The sequence below is a fragment of the Triturus cristatus genome, chromosome 1_2 (assembly GCF_964204655.1).
Source record: "Triturus cristatus chromosome 1_2, aTriCri1.1, whole genome shotgun sequence".
Lineage (NCBI taxonomy): Eukaryota > Metazoa > Chordata > Amphibia > Caudata > Salamandridae > Triturus > Triturus cristatus.
Genome location: NC_140580.1, coordinates 872,231,049 through 872,253,813, shown reverse-complemented (window position 1 = coordinate 872,253,813; position 22,765 = coordinate 872,231,049).

The following is a 22,765-nucleotide window of genomic DNA, read 5'->3' as shown; positions in this document are numbered from 1 at the left end:
GGCACCCTGCACTTGGCAACCCTATGCCCCTGGTGGTGTATGTTTGGTTCTGCTTTGAAGTCCCCCGTGCTTGAGCTAACCCCCAAAGCTTGGCACCGGCAACTGATCTACTTACCTGCAAGCAGTGTGGCTCTAGGCACTCCCAGTCTCCATTGGAAAGCATTGGACCAACCTTCAACTTTGACCTCTGCACCCAGCCGCCCCTGTGCCACTGGTGGTGCAGTTTTGGTACTCTCCTTACCCTTTGCCCTAGCTGACCTTTGGTCCCGAAGACTGAAACTGCAAATGTGGTACTTACCTGTTTTACTGCTATATTGTTTTCACCATGGGATATTGAACTGTTCTGAAAATATTCTGTCAACTTATGAAAGTGAAAAGTATTTTTATTTATAAACGTACTTACCTGATTGTGAAGATCTTAGTCTTAAATAAAATACAAACAAAGTATATTTTCTAAAATTGTTGTGGATCTCCTTTTTGAGTCATATGTCCTTTATTGATCACGGTTGTGCAATACATGTTTTACAGTCCTCTGTGTTAGGTCTAATGCTGCTTGCTAACACTACCACTAATAGAACATTTTGGGTTCAACATTGAGCCCTGTACTCTTGGAGACCCCTTGGACTCTCTGCATGTTATCACCTAGTGGCAATATAACATACGGAGCCAGCTTCCTACACTTTTTCAAATAATTCACTTTGAAAACTCCTTGCACTTTGCATTCAGAGAAAGAAATATAAACACCAATTCTGCAGCAATTTGTCAGAAGAGATAGCCAGACATTTGACCTCTGCCTTTAAAGCACTTGCAGAGGTGACAAGTTAAACACAGAACTTAAAGGCATCTTTATTTTTTCTAGGACTTTCCCAACTTTCCAAAATGACACAAAGTATGATTGAGGATGACACCTTTTCATTGGGCCATTCACTTATGCCTACAATCAAACACCAATGTGAACAGACACCCATAGATCCCACTGCTTTAGACATACCTACAAGTTGAATATTGTTGACAAATGAATTGCTTGATTTATCCCTACAGAGAACCCTTTCTTTGCAATATTGTTAAATGCCCAGGTTTTAGACAGGTTATTCACCCCCCCCCCCCCTCTAATTTGCTTAATATCATCCAATATAGCAGTCAGGTATGCAACTCCCTCCAGGTGTGAAAAAGCACCCACACCAGGCAACATGTCACAATTCCCACCAAAAACGTCCACAGACAGATTGAACATCACCCTGGACCGATTGGTATAGTAGTTTGCTTCAGGTACATAAGAGTTCACAGGTGGCCTTATCACCTGCGACAGCCTTCAGAGGCTGAGACAGGAATAGTCTTGCTCTGTGAAGGTAGGGCGATGCAGTTGTACAACACAATCCCTATGTCAATTCAATGCCACCCTTACCCATGGCATGCGAAGCCGAGTTGAAAGCATTGTCAGCCATATCCAGATAAGAATCAAGCAAAGGTAGCTATAGTGTCCCCAAAAATACCTATCAAGCATCCCTAACACAACACGTCACCAAAAAATCTTTTCACAATTGCTTCAGGTTTTCCATATCTTCTGAGGGTTGCAGAACAGAGCTCAAAAAGTACTTGTGCCAGGATCGTGTTTATTTAGGTCAGGTGAAGCTGAGTGCACTAACTCAAAGCACAGAATCATGATTGACTCTCTACTCCACTAGATCCCACTCAGGCGATCTTGTTCAAACACGTCTCCCTTCACGACCTACTTTCCACTTGTAACTCAACTTTCAAACCAGTCTCTTTTAGCACACGCCATATTTGCTTGTACCTCCAATTCACCTCTCCTGCAGCTCCACCTTGTCTTTTTGTACTCCCACTCTAGATAGCTCGTTGGAGGATAAGGAGAAGATCAGCTGGGTGTTATCCGCATAAGAAAAGATAGACAACCCAGCTTCTTCGGCAATTGTAGCTAGCGGGTTAACATAGAGATTAAATATCACTGGGCTAAGGATCGAGCCCTGTGGTACCCCATACAGAGACGCATTGGTCTTAGAGCTAGAAGATGGGGAAAAGACCTGAAAAGGCCGACTGGTGAGAAAATCTTTAATCCATTTAAAAGCTGAGTGCTATGAATATATGATTGGAATGGATGTTGTAAACTGGCAATAAAGATATGTTAAAAAAATAACATTCTTGGCAGAGTCAGGAGACACAAAACAAGAGCGAGGTTGCCTTGAACCAACTGTACAAAGTGGTTCTGTGGCTCTGCTGGCAGCAAACGCACCTCAGTGAGGGCATTACCTCAAGGAAAGCTGCAAAGCATGGACCTACAAGCTGTCCCTAGGCTAAACCTGTGTGGTTGACGGTTGTTGAAGTTCTGGTCTACCTAGAAGGGGAAAAAGAGAGAGAGTGTGCCTACAACCTGTCCCTGTTCTAAACATTCATCGCAGAGCGAGGAAATACAAAACGAGAAGCAGGTTGCCTTGAACCAACTGTACAAAGTTGTGCTGTGGCTCTGCTGGCAGCAAACGCACCTCAGTGAGGGCATTAGCTCAAGGCAAGCTGCAAAGCATGTACCTACAAGCTGTCCCTAGGCTAAACATGTCTAGTTGACGGTTGTCGAAATTCTGGTCCACCTAAACGGGGAAAAAGAGAGAGAGTGTGCCTACAACCTGTCCCTGTTCTAAACATTCATGGCAGAGCCAGGAGACACAAAACAGGAGCTAGGTTGCCTTGAACCAACTGTACAAAGTGGTGCTGTGGCTCTGCTGCTGGCAGCAAACACACCTCAATGAGGGCATTAGCTCAAGGCAAACTTCAATGCATGTACCCACAAGCTGACCCTAGGCTAAACATGTGTTGTTTATGGTTGTAGAAGTGCCTGGTCCACCTAGATGGGGAAAAAGAGAGAGAGTGTGCCTACAACCTGTCCCTGTTCTAAACATTCATCGCAGAGCGAGGAAATACAAAACGAGAAGCAGGTTGCCTTGAACCAACTGTACAAAGTGGTGCTGTGGCTCTGCTGGCAGCAAACGCACCTCAGTGAGGGCATTAGCTCAAGGCAAGCTGCAAAGCATGTACCTACAAGCTGTCCCTAGGCTAAACATGTGTTGTTTATGGTTGTTGAAGTGCCTGGTCCACCTAGAAGGGGAAAAAGAGAGAGAGTGTGCCTGCAACCTGTCCCTGTTCTAAACATTCATCGCAGAGCGAGGAAATACAAAACGAGAAGCAGGTTGCCTTGAACCAACTGTACAAAGTTGTGCTGTGGCTCTGCTGGCAGCAAACGCACCTCAATGAGGGCATTAGCTCAAGGCAAGCTGCAAAGCATGTACCTACAAGCTGTCCCTAGGCTAAACATGTCTAGTTGACGGTTGTCGAAGTTCTGGTCCACCTAGAAGGGGAAAAAGAGAGAGAGTGTGCCTACAACCTGTCCCTGTTCTAAACATTCATGGCAGAGCCAGGTGATACAAAACGAGAAGCAGGTTGCCTTGAACCAACTGTACAAAGTGGTGCTGTGGCTCTGCTGGCAGCAAACGCACCTCAGTGAGGGCATTAGCTCAAGGCAAGCTGCAAAGCATGTACCTACAAGCTGTCCCTAGGCTAAACATGTCTAGTTGACGGTTGCCGAAGTTCTGGTCCACCTAGAAGGGGAAAAAGAGAGAGAGTGTGCCTACAACCTGTCCCTGTTCTAAACATTCATGGCAGAGCCAGGTGATACAAAACGAGAGCTAGGTTGCCTTGAACCAACTGTACAAAGTGGTGCTGTGGCTCTGCTGCCAATAAACGCACCTCAGTGAGGGCATTAGCTCAAGGCAAGCTGCAAAGCATGTACCTACAAGCTGTCCCTAGGCTAAACATGTCTAGTTGACGGTTGTCGAAGTTCTGGTCCACCTAAATGGGGAAAAAGAGAGAGAGTGTGCCTACAACCTGTCCCTGTTCTAAACATTCATGGCGGAGCCAGGAGACACAAAACAGGAGCTAGGTTGCCTTGAACCAACTGTACAAAGTGGTGCTGTGGCTCTGCTGGCAGCAAATGCACCTCAGTGAGGGCATTAGCTCAAGGCAAGCTGCAAAGCATGTACCTACAAGCTGTCCCTAGGCTAAACATGTCTAGTTGATGGTTGTCGAAGTTCTGGTCCACCTAAACGGGGAAAAAGAGAGAGAGTGTGCCTACAACCTGTCCCTGTTCTAAACATTCATGGCAGAGCCAGGAGACACAAAACAGGAGCTAGGTTGCCTTGAACCAACTGTACAAAGTGGTGCTGTGGCTCTGCTGGCAGCAAACGCACCTCAGTGAGGGCATTAGCTCAAGGCAAGCTGCCATAAACCTGCAAGCTGTCCTTAAGCTAAACGTGTAGTTGACTATTGTTGAAGTTCCTGGTCCACCTAGGAGGGAAAAAAGAATATGTCTATAACCTGACCCTATGCTCCTCTTGTTGAAAGAGTAAAAACTAGATCCGGATTCCTAGAGCGTATACCAAGATGCTTCCCAGGAGGTCCACAGATTTGGTATACCTTCTAGTCACCGACTTACCTGAATGATGTTTCTTTGGCAACATCCAACAGTCTTTCCAGCGTGACGTGATTGTTCATCTTCTTCACCTTCATCGCAGACACCATCAAAGTGTTCTCATGAGTAAAGTTTCCACCATGTGAAGAAAATGATTAAATACTATTCATTCATTTAATCAGCTTTATTCGGTGCAATACAAGTCACCATAAAAGCAAAACAATTACAATAAAAAGCATGCATAACACATCATTTACACAATTTAAAAAAAATACATTTGTGATATCTGTGCAGACAGTTATATTAAAAGACATGCATAACCCGTCATTTACACAATTTAAAAAAAAAAAAAAAAAAAAAATACATTTGTGATATCTGTGCAGCTCATAAAATGCATATTTACAAATACAATGACCAGAGCATACTATCCTGCAGAAATAATTTTTTAAAAAATACCACTATATAACAGCTCACAAGAGTGCTGGTATCATGTCTTTAAAAAACTTTAGTTAAAATGGCACATATATGTCAATATAACGAGGTAGTCCACGTACAAATTAGTGCGTTAAAATCTAAAACACTTCAATACAGTGCCTTCAACCATTATTCAAACCTGGTAGCCCTCTAGTGTTTCTTATTTTCAATGCAACTTTCAGAAAACTTGTTATACATAACAGGGTCAATGGGTCCTCAGCCCTTTGTAAGTACAATAGAGCGGCCCTGGCTTGTCTAAACTTGCCATTTTTTAATATTCTTACTAAGTAATGACGCCTGGGAAAAGAATAAAAAGGGCATAACAATACAAAATGAAGGGAATCCTGCGGAGATTTACTATCGCAGCCGCAGGGTCCTTTCTGCTCAATCGTGTCGGTATAACCCACAGGGTCTGCCAACAAATGATGTATGAGGTTGAGCCTAAAACGAGTAAATAAAAACCTGATTTCTGCGTTATATATCAGACTGAGGTATGGTTCCATGCCACCTACTGTTTTGGTGGGGCTGTAAGCGCAAGCTAGGATCTTCCTACCCTCAGACTCAAATCTGCAGTCTGCGGCTTTCCTCAGGAGCAAGCTCTTAATTCTGACCTTATCTTGGGGTATGATTGTGGTTGGGTTAGTAAAAAGGTCTAGACATTCTATTCCTTCTAGTGTCAGTTTTACATATTTAAACCACTGGATACGCATCCCTTTATCCCTGCTGATGCAGTCTCTAATAATTTCTCTCCCCAATTCCGCATCTGGATTAGACCAGATCCTCAGCCAAGCCATAACAGGCCTGGCCTTAATGAGATCTTCGATATGTGGCCTCCCTAATTCAGCATGGGTGATGTAGGCTGGGGAGCTCTGGGGCGTTTTAAGTATTCTCCGCAGGAATTTATTTTCCTCAACTTGTATTTGTCGTACCCCTGCGAAGCCCCAGACTTCTGCACCGTACATAACTTTGGGGCAGCAAATAGCGCCATAAAGGTGCATAACCTGCTCCGGCGACCACCGACCCAACCTACGGCCATGATTCATTATTGCTCCTGTGGATGAGATCAGTTTTGTACACAGTTCTTCAATTAAAAATTTAAAATTTAAAAGCCCATCAAATAAAAGACCCAGGTACGAAAATGTTTTTACTTGTTCAAGTGTGTGGGTACCTATCCGATATGTGAATTTTTTACACGGTTTCTTCCCGGCTATTAACACATAAGACTTAGTTAGATTGGCTGTCAGGTCTAGGGTATCCATAAAGTCAACAAAGCCATCTATCAGACATTGCAGCCCTCTTGGGGTGCGTGCCAGAAGGACCGCATCGTCTGCGTATAACAGCACTGGAATTGGGCGAGACCCTACCCTCGGCGTATCAACATTCAATTTGCACAGTGCCTGTTCCAATTCGTTTATATACAGGGAGAATAAGAAAGGAGCTAGAATACAGCCCTGTCTTACTCCACTCGTGCAATTGAATGGTGCAGTTGTGTTTCCCGCCAAATTAAATCGTACTTTGGCGGAGGTATTCCAATGGAGTGCTCTCATGATATTTACCAGGCCTGGCTCTACTCCTAATCTGATCAACAGACTCCATAATTTTTCTCTGTTCACTCGGTCGAACGCGGCCGAGAGGTCCATAAATCCCAGATATATTGACTGATCACTGGCTATAGTGTATTTTGACACCAGTAAATAGAGATTCAGGCATTGATCCGTAGTTGATCTACCGGTCCTGAACCCATATTGTAAATCCGAGATTATATGGTGCTCCTCTGCCCAGTCCAGTAGGCGATTTAGTAACATTCTACCTAAGATTTTTGCGGTTACGTCAATTAAAGAGATAGGGCGATAGCACTGCGGGTCATCCTTTTTGCCCTTTTTAAAAATAGGCACTATAGTGGCTGTTGACCAAGAGCGTGGCATACCAGTGGCCACAGCTGCATTGATCACACGTGTCAATATTGGGACCCAGAATTCTATGTTGGATAAAAAGAGGTCTGGTGGTATCCCATCAGGGCCTGGGGCCTTATTATGTGATAGACCCAGAATGCCCGCTTTAGTTTCACCAAGGGTGAATTCAATCACTGTCCTCCACGGGCAAATTTTCTCTTCAACCTCCTGGTATTCATCTAAAAAGTTATATAATTTTTTAAAATGATTAAACCAGCGCTCTGGTATGATAGTTGTGCCAATTACTGGTGCTGCAGAATCCTGGAAGCATGGGTTGTTTATGGTACTCCAGAAGGTACTTAAATCCCTCCTCTCCGCGGCTTCCCTTAAAGTTTCCCAGGTTTGGGACTGTAAGGCAAGTCTCCTGCACTTAATAGCTTTTTTATAGACAGTCCTACAATGTGCTATATGTGGTTTGTTTCTAGGTCTCAATTTTAGGCTTTCCTTGAGGTCTTTCTGTGCCCGTGAGCAATCTTTATTAAACCATCTAGGCACATTAGTTTGTTTGGGAGGCCGGGAGGTTTTTAGTAGGCTCTCTATACGAATGGCCATTGATTCAAAAGCTTTAGTCACTGTGCAACCATCAGCCAGGGGATCAGAGCAAATTTCAAGCTCTTTGTCCCCTTCCTTAATTAAGTTCTTGAAAAAGGCGTTTCCGTCAATACGAGACCACTTTAAGCGCCTCCCCTGATCTGTAACCTTCTCAAGACTGCCATCCGGCGTACTTCTTATTTCTTTATTGGAGGACCAATTTTTAATCCATAGTGCAAGTGGATTATGGTCACTGAATATACTCCAGTCGACTGTAGCCTCTTTTATCCATTCCCAAAATAAGTTGGAAACTAATATAAAATCTATTGTGGAACTGCACCCCCTCCCTTTAAAAGTAGTTGGAGGGCCGGAGCCTTCATCTACACTCACTAAATCAAGTGTGTGTTTTAGTGAGTGAGTTTTCATCACTTTCTCTAGCTCCCGCCCCTCTTTCGTGTGTTCAAAGTGCAGACCTTTTGTCAAAGTGCAACCGGACCAACCCCCCATGCAAGATTTTAGATGTTGGCACAAATGGCAGTTTAGGTCACCCACCAGGATTATATAGGGAGCCACTGTGGATTTACTCTGCTCTATAACAGCAGACAATTGAATCTGCAAATCATACAATATAGAACCTTCCTTGCTCGATGCTGTGGCGTTATAAAAACTAACAAGGATGAAACTCATTTTATTTCTTTGGAACCTTAAACCCAGAAAGTAGTTGGATTTCCAGTTCAAACTGGACCACACTCCTTCCAGTTGCAGGTCCACATATACAATTAATCCCCCAGTGGGCCTACCTGGAGCTAATTTTTGTGCGGGGACAGCAAAACAACCATATCCTTCTAGCTGGAAGGGGTTATGGTCCACCACCCACGTTTCCTGGAGACAAATAACATGAAACCTAGTCACATATTCCCTCCATTCATTGTTATCAAATTTGGAGGACAGGCCAGCTATGTTCCAGGATACTAGACCAATGTCACCCAACCTTGGCTTTTCAATGGGAGCAGCAATACTGGGAGAGGGAATATGCAGTCAATCGACCCCCTCCAATCCGGAAAGTGAAGTAAAACGGTTGGAAGTGGGGATATTATAAGTGGGATCTACCATCAGCTGAGCGCTCTGATTTGTTGCGCTCACGTAATTTCCTATCAGAGATCTCGGGTAAAAATAGCTTAAATCGTGGGTGGATATACCACCATCATTCCCCTCTGGAAGCCAGTCTCTGATATAGTTTACCACTCTATGGTCTCTGAAATTGACGATTATAACATCACCTTTTACATTTTTAGGTCTTTGTCCCACCCAGTTCAGCCTTCTTACATGAAGAATCTCACCGTCTAAGTTGGGGGGTAATGGTCTGTTCACTCTAAGCCAGTGCATTGCTTTGTTCTTAAGAGTATAATACCCTTCAAATTTCCCACATTCTAGTTCAGGAACCCCAGTGAGTGCCACAACATATGGAACTGCCTCTGGCGGGAGATCAATGTGTGCAAAAGGGCCCCTAGATTTTTTATCTGTGAGTGCTCTCTCAACGCCTTTACTTGACTCATAGGTTTGACTGTTTGGAACACTGCTACACTTTGGCTTCATTGTGTCTGTGTGCTTATTCTGTGGGGCTGTACAATTCTTATTAGAAAAAGAAAGCGTCTCAGCACCTTTTACGGGGATTGTAGTGTTCGTGATTGTTTCAGGTGTTGGGCCTGGGGGATTCAGCGTGCAGGTTTTCGATGACAATTCCCTCAACAGATTCGTGTTAGTTGTGCCAGTGTCTTGCAAAGACCCCAACTGCTCTGTTAGTCTCTTAACCCTTTCCACTAAAGGAGCTAATAGGGACTTAACTAGTTGTTCTATGTCCCTCATTAAATCTTTATATGGGTGCGCTGTCGTACTGCCTGAACCAGTATTACGTTCTGGTGAATCAGTTATATTCACAGCACTTGTAGCACTATTTGAGGGTTTAGCGTGGCCTCGTTTTCCCTTATTTGCGCCACGTTTCTTATTTTGTTTTGAGAGACCAGGTCCTGGATCTTTTATTTTAATTATACTTTTCTTTTTAATGAGATGTTTATTTACTGGGGTTGCTGACTGTTCCTCGAGGGAGAGTTCATTTTGTGAGCTTATACTGTTATCTACGGTGACTGGTTCCCTAGGACCTAACTGCGAATCAGTTATATCTTGTAGTTGCGGAGGGATACCTATATCAGCATTTAGTTCTGGATCAACAGTATGTATGTTATGATGTAAGGGGGTATTAGCTAATTGGATAGCCCCTAACGAGGAGCGTTTCCTCAGTAACTCAGATGATAATCTCCGTTCGGTGTGCACAATTTCTCGTTCTAACAGTGAGGCAGCCCTTGTGATGAACTGATCTAGGGTGCCTCTAACGGAACCCCCCACCGACGATTTTCTTCTCGTACTAGGCCTGGTGTTCATGATAAGCAGTATGATAGTGAGAATTATATAACAGGCAACTCCAGTGGGGGCTAACAGATAGTGCTCTTAATTGTTCCACAAATGAGTTCAGTGTCCCACAGCGAGATAAGCCTGCTTCTCCACCTTTTACTCTCACGACACGACTGACTTCAGTTCCTCTTAATGTGCAGGAACCGCAATTAGCAGGGCGTAAGGTCTCAGCCTACGTGGTGATTTTGAAGCAACGCCACTCCACCCAGCTCCCAGCAAAGTAGGGTCCACAGACAGACAGGCTCAGGTAAAGGATTTCATCCACACAATGAGGACCAATACTTACTAAATGAAGTCCCACCCTCGATGTTAGAGGGGATGCCCAGCCCAGCCTTATCCGGCCTTTGACGGGCAAGGACGGGCCCGCCCTTGGCCCGGGCTTCGCCCGGGCGCTGCCCGCGCGCGTCCCGCGCTGCGGGAGGCGCACCGGCCTTAAGAAGGCTACCCCGCCTCAGCTGGTGTTGTGGGCGTGTCAAACAGAGGGTCGCTGGGTATAGTAGTTCTGGCAAAGCACCGTCGTTCCCCTCACGGCTTGTCGGCAAAGTGGAAATGAAATTGACCAACAGGGACTCAGCCGTTCCCCTCACGGCAGGATTCAGTCTGTTCCAAGCGCGTCCCGCGCTGCGGGAGGCGCACCGGCCTTAAGAAGGCTAACCCGCCTCAGCTGGTGTTGTGGGCGTGTCAAACAGAGGGTCGCTGGGTATAGTAGTTCTGGCAAAGCACCGCCGTTCCCCTCACGGCTTGTCGGCATGCATATCCACAGAGAACAACACCAAGTCTAACATATCACAAACCAGTAGATATAAAGCAACACTTATGAAAACTCAAATACTCTCACAATGAATATACTGTGCTATTTGTAATGGAAATCACCTTCAGCATAAGGGTAGGAAGAGGTTGATGGGGCGAGGCACAAGATCACAGAAACTCACCTGAGTGATAAAACCACCTACCTTTTCACCAGACTCTCCTTACACAACACAGCCTTGTGAATACATAGCTCCTTCCAACCCAACAAGGTCTGAAAATTTTAGTTGGTGTTTCATTTTTGAAAAAATGCTTGATTCCCACAATAATACATTTTCGAAACCTGGGAAAAGTGCAGGTCCAGCCTGACACTTTTCCTTCAAATAAAAACATAATACTGCAAAGTGTACCTTGAAAATATGCAGCAGGAGAATCCGGCTGCCCATTTGTTTCATTCAAATTGTAAATATGCCTTCAATCAATCAATCAATCAATCAGGCTTTTGTTAAGCACAACAACTCACCCGCAAGGGTCTCAAGGTGCTGGGGGTGGAGGGGTGCAGGTTCCAGTCCATCAAGGAGGGGGACCGTCAATGAGACAAGTTTGAGGTTTCTTAGGAAATTTGGAAACGATGTTGTCTGTCTGAGTTGGAGTGGAAGGGCGTTCCAGGCTTTGGCCGAGTGAAAGGAGAAAGAGTGGCCTCCTGATCTGGTTTTTCTGGTGCATGGGACAATGGCATAGGAGAGCTTGTGGGAGGTGGGGGGTTCAGTCTTCCCACCTGACTGCCCTATTCTCTCTTTTTAATGTACATGCAAAAAAGCCTTTGCCAGGCTGACAGCAGTTTCGACTGAGCTGCTGTCAGCACAGAAAGTTATACCCTGCCAGGTCTGGGTGCATACAGAACTGTGGCTGAATGGGAAGACCGTCACACAAGCACTCACCGCTAGCAGGCTAGACAATGGTACGGCAACACTCTCTATGCTGGAATCTCCAAACAACTCCTACACAGTCTCCAGACCATCCACAACACTACTGCAATACTCATACTCGACCTTCCCCATCACACGCTCCTAAGGAAGCTTCAATGGCTCCCCATTCACAAATGCAGTCAGTTCAAACTTCACACGCACACATACAAAGCCCTATACAATGAAGGATCAGAATACCTGAACAGACGCATACACTTTCACCAACCCACCAGACACCTACGCTCTGCCTCACTCGCACACATTTCCCGTATCTGCTAAAGCAAACGTGGAGGTCACTCAATCACCTACATTGCACCCAAGATGTGGAACGACCTCTCACAACACATCAGAGCCTCCTCCTCACTTCTAAAGACATGGCTCTTTGTATAAGCACTTTGGGGCCCACAAACCTACACACCTTCCCAAGCACCTGGGTACCCTCTCAGGTGATTAGTACATTATACAAATCAATATGACATAACATAACATGATAATTGAGTGTATGCTGGATTGCATGTGCGTGCCTGTGGATGGTACCTAACATGAAGACGTGGCCTGTGGGTTTTATTTTGGAAGCCCATGGCCTGCAGAGGACTACAACCCTCAGATTGGAGATGTGTACTGCTGACATTCTTGAGAGCTGGGATGGGGGACACATGCACACACACACTGAAGAAAGAGGAGCAGGACATACTCTGTGCACATCAAGAGGCTATTTGATTCCAGGAAGAGATACCGGGCAGTGGGGCCTGGGTTCATTGTCAGGGATATGGTGGGACTGAGAAGGCTGGCATTACCAGGGAATATGATAGAGAAGGCAGCTTAGTCCTTTGAACTTTAGGGGGCATATTTCATGTTAAGGCTGGCAGCCAGGGGCGATCCCTGGTTACTCCCTTGGCCTGTGTTGTGGGTCACTCAGAATTAGAGCCATGTCTTCTGATGCAGACTGTCCTTTTGACAAAGGCAATGCAGAGGAGAAAGAAATTCAAAGGAGTCAACAACCCCAAAAAGAACTCTAAAGGTGAGACACAAAATCACATGTGTGTCTGAGTATAAAGTTGGGAGCCCATGCCCCAAACTTTGTTGAATAGCACCGCCTCATCAGGAAACGAAAGATCACCAAGACTTCTTGCTACTGAAATCAGGACCAAGGCGTGTCAGTCTCCCATAGAGGTGAGGGGCCATCGCCCATGAACCAAGAATACATGCCCTGTGCCTGGAACACCGTCAGGCTGCCTACCAAGACCAGCGGATACTGTGAGGAAAAGGAGAGAACCTGGAGGGAGCGAGGCCCAGTTGGCACCCTGGCAAGTGGATCTAAGTCAACAGAGTTTGATGCACCTGTTGCAGTCAGGACTGGTATTGTGAGATAGTCTTTTGTTCTCTTGTGGAATTCAGCAACTACACCATCACTGGTGCAGTGAAGTAGCGGGCAGTTACCCGGTAGCACTTATCTTGTTGAGGTCATTGCCTACATCTGTGACCCTGTGTGGTGGGCCATCGCCCATACAACTGAGATTTTGGCTGTTGCTCATTCAACTGAGACTGTGGGCTATCACCTGTGTCTGTGATCCAGCTGAACAATGGGAAGGAAACAGTGAGAGCCTCTTTGTGTGGAGCACAGGCTCCTAGAGTCGTCTGAAGACCGCGGTTGGTGTAAGATGGAAGCAGGGCCATAGTGAGAGACTTGTTAGAGCTCGTCGATGATTTGGAATCTTTCCAGGCCAAAGTCAGCCTTTGATGCACATCACTAGTGTGGGCAGCACCTGGGGTTACCTCCTAGAATCTGCCAGAATATATAAAGAAAGCACAGTGGGAGTACCCATGGGGGAAGCACCGCTCTAACAAGTCCTAGCCTTGAGCGGATACTGTGTGGATTATTTTGTGTGCTGTAGTCAGGTAACCCCTGTCACAGAAGAAGAGATAGAAGAAATGAAGTGTGATACCATCCCTTCATGAATCTCTCCCCTCCTATATTTACAGTCCCCCTTCGCCAATTGGCCTTACTACTATCAGCAAGACATCAAGGAAGAAAAATGGGCAAGCAGCTCCTTTAAACAAGGAGCAAGCGAAGACCAGATGACTGACGTCATGTGCGACACGCCTGAGGACGGTGAAGAGAGCACGTTAAAAAGACTTCTGGGAACACAGAGGGCGGCGGGCGAAAGCAAGAGCATTTGCGAAGAGGAATCGTGAACCGAGGAAGAGACAGCACCTTTGGGGAAGAAGACTCCGGATCGGAGTGAAGTGTGGAAAACCCAAACCTGACAGTGGTGAGAAGACCGAAAGAACAAGAAGCCAAACAGCACAGAAGAACGCAGAGACTCCTTGCCGCGGTCCCGGAGGGACGTGGCTTTCCCAGGTGCGTGGGCACCTGCGGGGATATTGGAACATAGGGATTCAAGGAGAGACGTGAGGGGGATGGGATGAGAAAAGAGACCTAAAAGAAGGGACAGCCTTAAATAATAAAAAAAGGGAAAAAACAAGAAGAGTTAAAAGGACTTTGAGAACTTCATCGCTATTGATTATTTCTTTCTTTTAAGTTACTCCATCCACCTATTCCTCTCACATTATACTACAGTTTCTTTTGTCCCCCACACCCTCCCCTTTATAATCGAGAATACGCAAAAACACTTACCTGAGCCTTTCTTTTGTCCGAGGGACAACGGCAGCCAGGACTCCACCTCCAAGGGCCTTAAGCAGAAGACCCTGCAGAAAGAGGAGACGGAAGAGAAGCAAAGAAAGAAGGATGCATTAATGCCTCATTGTGCCAATAAAACTTAAACAGAAAAGTAATATCACTCGTTTTATGTCCCCTTCGTTACCAAAAAGTCTATAGCTGTCTAACAAACGAAATAAACGCTGCTTTTTACTCTAAGTATTAACGTTGGACTGCATAATCATCATATTAGAGTCACTGGTGAGTTTTTTAAGACATGAGCCTTGGTTTATCCTGCATCTACTGCCCACGAGGAGCGTTGGACTGCTCGGCCAGAGCGATCACAGAGTCAAGTGCTAAAGGAGTAGTGCTTGGCCCAGTTACTCTGGACCCGTAGTATGTTGGGTCCTGAGCATAAAAGTAAAAGGTCACCGGCACTGCCTCCATGGTTGTGCCCAGTAGCTCACGCTTACCCTTTGGCCCTCTGAGAGGGGTTCTGACAATAACAAAAAGGATAGAAAGAAATAAAAAAACACACTCACACACATACCAAACAATAAGAAAACATAATAAAAAGATTGAAGCAAGAGACATAATAAAGTATATGTTATAACAACTGAAATATAATGGTAAAAAATTACAAACAATGCAATGGAGAGGATGTTCTACCACATAACTTAACAGTACCAAATCACAACTAAAAAGTGAAGATACATAAAAAAAAAAATATTGCAAGTTAACTTATTAGTTTTCACCCAGTGTGGAACAATTCACAAGTTATAAGTGGCTGAATTCCCTACCAGAATTCGATGTATTAATTTATGGTCTCATTGCTTTTATACTACACAACTCACTAGATTTACCCTGCAGTGTTCACATGACTCAAAACTCTAATAACAAAATCAAATAATCCTTGAAGTAAAATAAACTATGTTAACACAAAGGTTTTCAGTTGTGGAAAAAAATGAATTTTGACCACCTTATTAAGAATATTGCGCCATAATTTTTTGTTTCTGTTTTACCGTTCAAGTAGTGGTGTACCTTTTGGCAATTGTGGTCTCAGTGGTACCTGTACTCTGGACACACAAGACAGTTATGATTCCACACTCATCTTGCATCAAGCTCAACCTACCAACATAGACTTTAGCCTCGGTTAGCCTTACCTCTGTTTGCCATTGGCAGCACTAAGCTGTCCGAGACCGGGGCATTGAATGCCACTGGCCTGTTTCAAAAGATCACAAGCCATTCTTCCTTGTCCTACCATGATGGCCAGTATGCCTCAATCCTAGATAGAGAATGGAATCGCCAGAACCCAGCATTTTGAATGGTATAGCTGGCAAGAAGATTAAGTCATATCGGTCTATGGTGGTCCCAGAGGTCTTTCAAAATTGTAATAAATGTTCCGAAAAAATGTGAAAATTAAAGATTACACACTGCAATTATCGTGTCACCCGTAGTATGTGGGATTCTTGGGGAAAGCAGTCCTACATATCTGTAAGACAGGCACAGCACTGATGTTCACATTAGCTGTATAGAGACATAGGCATGTGGCATAAGGGAAGCTCAGGAAATGTAGTTCTGCATACCACTTCATAGATAACAGATGCGTCATCATTATTGGTCCACTTTCTAACGACATATCACACAAGTGTCAGGTATTAAAACTTCATTGCCGTGTTTTTGTGGCATTCCAGCAACAAAAACATGGCAATGTACAGGGCCGGCTTTAGTGCTGGTGGCGCCCTGTGCGACAATGTTTGTTGGCGCCCCCCCAATGACCACCTCTGCCACAGATTCCCTCATTAGCACCCTTTAACAGTCACCAAGTCACCATAACCTCACTCTCTCAGATACATTGAATTAGTTATATAGCGCCACTCATACCAGTGTAGGGTGTCCAAGCACTTTGCATCACACACACATTACACAGAGACAATCAATCACACGTGTGTAAATCAGTGTATAGGAAATGTTACATAAGCCAAAGGACTGAAAGTGTAGGAGTCACATGTCATCCATACTGGTAGGCAGTATAGTTTAAGAGTGCTTGGTGTGGAGAAGCACAAACGCAGAGTCGATAAAGAAACGGCATAGTTGGGAGTTTTCTTTAATAATACGAATTGATTTCTAGCCAAATTAACCCTTTTTGCAACATTAATCAATGTTCTAATAATGTATACTTTGCAGTGTGTATGCAGTTCTGGGATGAAAGTTAATAGCTCACTATTCTATATTAGGACTTTAAGTTATAAATGGCAAGTAACAGAAGGATGTCTCTTTTGAAAGCAGTAATCTGTTTACATCATATGCACTCTGTAATCTACTTAGTACACGTTCTTTGCAGCAGGCATATTAACCCTCTGCACTAACTTCACACAAGTCAAAACCTCAACTATACAAAATGCTGCTCTCTCTCCAGGAAGATAATTAATCACTCCAGTTTTCTTGACATTTATGTGAGGCCTGGTAATTGAAACGCTGCAGCAGGTGCTTCAAAAGCTTAGTAAACTTGCAAACACGGCGCCCCCAGGAAGCCAGCACCCGGTGCGGTGGCACCGGTCGCACCGCCCTAAAGTCGCCATAAAGCCGGCCCTGGCAATGTAGATTTAATTTCTCGCACTTCGGCACTTGCTTTACCTCTCTGCAAGAATTTAAAACTACAATGCCTCGTTTTGTGGTATACCAGCAAGAAAAACACAACGATGATGATTTAATTTCTTGCACTACGTCACTGTGCTTACATCTCTGCAAGAAATTAAAACGACATCGCCATGTTTTTGTGGCATACTAGCAACAAAAACACAGCAATGTAGATTTAATTTCTTGCACTAAGTCACTGCCTCTACATCTCTGACGACTTTGGAGCTGGGGTTTGAGACTCGGCTTCGGCTCATATGCAAATCACAATTTCCCCATGCCTAGCAATAAAATAATGCGTGCATGTCTAATGTTACTGGTTCTCATGTAAAATACCTTTTGGGAAGAGTTCATCTGCAAATAATAAAAGCAGATCATGGTATTTATGCTCTCTTGCCTGTTCCGTGCTGCATGTGGTGAAGTAGTCGAACTTACTGTGCAGGTGTCCCTCGAATTGGAAGCAGGCTCAGTCAGCACTGTGACCCAGGCTCTTCAGAGGGGTGGCGCAGGCTGTTGTGCTCCTGCAGTGGCGGTGAGATGAGACCGTGACTGCAGGCCTCGTCAGCCGGCCTGTGCAAAATTGACTTCAACAGCCCTAACTCAGATAAAGGCTCAATGCAATTTTATTACGTTCCGGAAGGCTGAAACTAACAGGAGAGTGCTCCAATTGGCAAACAGGAGCACACATGGAGCAGCGGACTGGCCCCATATTAGTAACGGTGGCCTGTCTCAACAAAAAATGGAAATACGAGTGGGAGTATTTGGAGGGTGGGGCTAAAGAGAGGATAATACAAAAAACGGACAGCATGTTTACAGCAGAGTCTCAGTGTCACCAAAGATATTGTTTATGTAAAATAAAATGAGCCATACCTGCGCTAGTTTTAAAATTGTCTGCAGTTCAACCCCAAAACTCACAGTCACGATCCAGTCAAGTCACGCGCCCACACTGCACTGTCTCTGGGGCTCACGGCAGATTAGCGCAATGTCTCTACGTGCGCCCTCTAGTGGCGCAGAAGGTCCTATGCAGCTCTGAGCAGCCTGGTTTCCTTTCCGTGAACAAGATTTCGCCGCAACTTTTATAACGTAAAATATCTGCAACTCGGCCAGAATATGCAGAACTAATGCTCAGTGAAGAAAGAGGGATGTGTTCTTGAGGGGAATGAGAGGTTAGTGTCCATTTTTAACAGGCATAGCAGGGAATAAACCCCTCCCGAATGAATGTCAGCTCATGGGCCGATCAGATCGGCCTGAGCGCTTTCACTTTTAACACAGGGCCGATTAGATCGGCCCGTGGCACTTCTTAGGTTAACCACGGAACAGTACCGGGTGCTGTTCCGGGACACCCAGAAAATTCAGTCTCAGGATTGGGCTGACTTTGTCGATTGTGCCACTAAGGCTTTGGAAGGCTGGTTGCTGGGTAGCAAGGTTACTGATTACACAGGATTGTACAATCTTATCATGCGAGAACAGATTTTAAACAACTGTCAGAACCAATTGTTGCATCAGCACCTTGTCGACTCGGATCTGACCTCTCCCCAAGAATTGGGAAAGAAGGCTCGTATCCACGCTACTAGGATAGCTGGTCTAAAAGGTTGACTTACAACCAATCATCAATAAGGGTCGTTTGGAATGATACACAGTGATCCCTAGAATAGTGAGCACTACATATCAGGCCAACTTCTCACATAGGGTGTGAACGTGAAAGATTTTTGTGGCATGGAGGATGAAGGGGGTAGGGTAGGGTATTATAGGAGATTCTCAGGGGAGTGGAAAAGGGGCTAGACGGAGGTCAAGAGACTTAGTTGTTGGGTGAGTACAAGAAATACGTAGGATTATTGTTGGAGAAGGCTGTTGAAAGAGTGTTGGCCTGTGATTTGGGTTGCAATAATAGAGGGGTTGGGTGGGGTGAGGATATGAAAGAGGGTTGAGAGGGTTGGCATGCACACCATTTAGAGTTGGCAGAGGGTAGGGCAAAGTATTTCATAAGAAAGTAGAAAGGGTGTGTTAGATTTTGGTGAGTTTGAATCTGTACTGTGTAGGATAATTACATAGTGGGGGTAGGTGTTTTGGACTGGCGCTTACCCTGGAGTTGTAGTTTCTTTACACGTTAAGGGGCTAATCCACAACTTGTGTCTGGGAGAACAGGTAGGATTGAGGGGAATGGAGGAAAAGAGGGGGGAGATGGGAGATGGGAAAACTGAGTCTGGCAGCAGTAAAGTTTTGTTATTAGTGGTCAGAATTGCACAAAATTAACAAACATATAATTAACAAAATCACAGCTGATCACTGAAAACCTGAACTATAGTTCTAAGGGACCTTTGATTACAGTCTGAGAAGTACACAGCTATTGAGCTGACATGCAGACTCAGTAGTCAGCAGGGGACTGTGAGTGGAGTGACCATGGGGCAGAGAGAGCACGGTGAAGACAGACAAAACAGAGGATGCTAAGAGAGAAAGCAGTGCAATGAATGAGCAGTAGAACTAGTAGGTTATGAGATTTAGGGGGGAGTGCATGATCACACAGAGGGTGAGTGGAGAGGGAGAGGACAGAGGCAGTGGCGTAACACAAGCCCCCAACAGCCTCTACTGTGTGGGGGGCCCGAACTCTTGGGGCCCCCTCTGACACAGGCAGGTCGTTGGCCTGAAAGCCCCAGACTGGGTCCGGAGTGTGGGGGGGGGGGTCTGCATGTACTTTAAAGGGGGGCCCCATCAAGTTTTGTTATGCCATTGGACAGAGGGGTGCAAAGTGGTGGAAACACGGGAAAAACCTGAGACTACAGGAGGAAAAGCAGGGCAAAGAAAGGAGGCCAGAGACAGTAAGTGGTTGTGGTGGTGACGGGGATGGTTCTGGATCACAGAGGGCATGAATGGAAAGAGAAAGGAAAGATGGTGCGCAGAGCAGAAAAAGAAAAGAAACAAAAATTGGCATAGCCAATAGGTCTTGCTTTTGGAACCTTATAAGTGTTTAGTTATCTAGCACAATATCCTTGGTGCAACAACATGAACTGTTGCATGGCTAAACACTTATAAGGTCCAAAAGGCGAGACCTATTGAGGGCTCCGAAGCTGATAGGGCTTCTTTAGCGCCAGTCACCCACCTCCTTGACAAGTGTCTCAGCATAGCAGGAGATGGAGATTGTTTGGCGCTAATAGATGCCCTTCCACCTCCTGGGCTGTGCCTGGTTTTCCAGGAAAGGCAGGAAGTTCTGAGGGATAAAAGTGACCTGAAGAGGGGTAGTGTCCTGAAGAAGAGTAGTTAGGGCCCTACTGAGATGGCAGCAAGAGGAAAGAGAAGTCCAGTGTCATCGACTCCCATCACTCAACAGCAGACTAAACACAAGAGTAACAAGTTGGTGGGATTCCAAGGGAGGACAGAGCTTCGATTGACTTCACAAGAGTAGCGGGGTACAAGTAGTATCAATTGATGTTTCCAATGCATACACCCAGTAACATTTCTTGACAAAGCACATAATATTTAACATAAAAATTCACATGTTCAATTACATCCCCCATATTTTGCTCAAACCCTCATGGAAGAGCATTGAAATGCATCAAATGAAGATGTGTCAGGTCATGGAAAGTCATCCTTGTAGGATAATTACTGCCCCACTCCTTCCGCGATGTAAGTGCTTGAGAGGCTCTGAGTGGCTGGCAACTGCGGTCACTGACCCTGGGGGAAGGAGGAAGAGATCAAAGGTGGGTTCCATGGGGGATTAGACCCCATCCTTCTGGTGGTGATGCCCCCGAGCGGTGACAAGCCAAGGTATAAATGAAACTTATGTGCGTGGGGAGCCACAGCCCCTTGTCCCTCCACAAAGAAAACTAATGATGCCCTCCACAGTAACTTATTGTGGAGGGCAGATCACGAGATGCCCACCTGGAGCAGCCTTTGAGGAAAAGAGGCCCGCACAGAGAGGCCACACCACCATGAGGTAGTGCCCTTTCCAGAGTGATCAAGAAGGGAGAGACCGCCTGCAGAGGGACTGTGGGTTGAGGGCTGGGGGTCCGACCATGAGGGTGGTGTGGCCGATGGTAGGGGGGTCATGGCGGGAGGAGTCACCCTTGAGATTGCGGGTGTTGCAGCCCGAGGGACCTTGGAGGGGAAGGGACCGGTGCCTGAACAGGGGCAATGGCAGAGGAGGCTGGAGGGGCATGGAGGTGAACGATTCTACTTGGAGAGGGCTCCAGAGGAGACAGTCGAGGAGGACAGCAGGGGGCAGAGCTGTTCCCTAGTGGGAACCATGGAGGTGGCAGAGAGGCCTTGGGGATGGATTTTTATATATATACACCCGCGAAAGGGGCCATGGAGAGGAGCAGAACCTTGGAGACCGACTGGGGAGAGGAGAGGATAGAAGGTGCCACACTGTGAGGAAAAGACTGTCCTGGTCAGAGAAGCCTGCGCGAGGAATATGGATAGAAACGCACTCCACACACTCCACGCAGCAGTGGGTGGGGAGGAGGAGGCGAGGTGGTGGGGTGGGAGGGAACTCACGGGGAATTGTGAGGAGGGAGGAGGCTGAGGGTGAAAAAGAGATACCAGTGGAAAGGCAGTGACACACAGCACTACAGAAACCGGGGAGGGGAGAGGCATGAATCGTGGGAGAGGCGGGTGAAGCGTGAGGAGGACAAATAGGAAATAGAGAGCACTGGGGCATTAGGGAGGCAATGACAGACACCGATGAGTGAGTAGGGGCAGGGAGAACACAGAAGGAAAGGGGCGGGGGAAGTGGGGATTGGAAAGGGGGAGATGGAAGCCTCGGCGCCCCGCGAGTGTAGGAAGTAGAGCCGAGAAGAGTGTGAGCAGAGAGGAGGGGCTGGGGAGAGAAAGGGTACAGTGAGGTGAGAGGAAGGAGGGAGCAAGAGATTGGGAGGAAGGATGCCAAGGGAGGCAGGGCTGCCAGAGGAAAGCCAGAAGGAGTGAGGAGCAGAGTGGGGGCCAAGACAGGGGGCGGGGGGCAGTGCCACTGGATAGAAACAGAGGTGTGGGGTGGTAGAGTCAGCAGTAGTGGAGGGAGCAATTGATCAATGTAGGACTCAAAGTGGAGCCCTGTGCCTCCCCCTGGCACAGCGGGAAAACATCAGATGAAAAGGGTTGTTGAGCAACCTGCAGGGTGTGGTTCTGAAGGAATGAGGCCAGCCATAGTGGGGCTAGTTCAGCTATACCACATTTCCATAGCCATTCAAGGACAAGACCCTAAGATATGGTATCAAATGCTGCACTTAGGTCCAAAATAATCAGTGTAGCAGTTCTGGCACCGTCCATGACAGTTCTGAGGAATGCAGCAGCTAGCGACAGCACAGATTCCGTATTATACTGTGGACGGAAACCTTACTGGGTCTCGTGCAGTAAGTCCTGAGCTTCAATATAATTCATTGCTGAGTGTTAACTTGCTTCTGGTTAGAAAAAAACAGAAGGAGAGATATGGGCCTGAAATGTTGGGTCTTTGAAGGGTAAATGGCAGGTTTTTAGCAGTGGCACTACCATGGCATGACTCACCTTAAGGACACCACACCATGTTCCAAAGACTTATTGGGCAAATTGCAAAGTCTGGGTAAAATAGCCTCCATTCTGCAATCCAGCGTCAGAGGTGAGGCTGGATTGGCTTGTGAACCACATTTCACCTTAGGCAGCAAAGTGCATAGCTCTACAATAGTGAGTAAATTAAAGCTAGAGAGTCCTGTATTAGATTCCAATGGTTGGAACCATGTTTCCGAGCATGGGGTGTCTCTAACTGCCTCTGGAAAAGTTGGATAGATATTGGCAACCTAATAAAAAAAGAATTGAGCAATCAAATTGCAACCCTCCGCAGAGGAGTTGATGGATGGAGACACCCGTTCTAGAGAGGATAAAG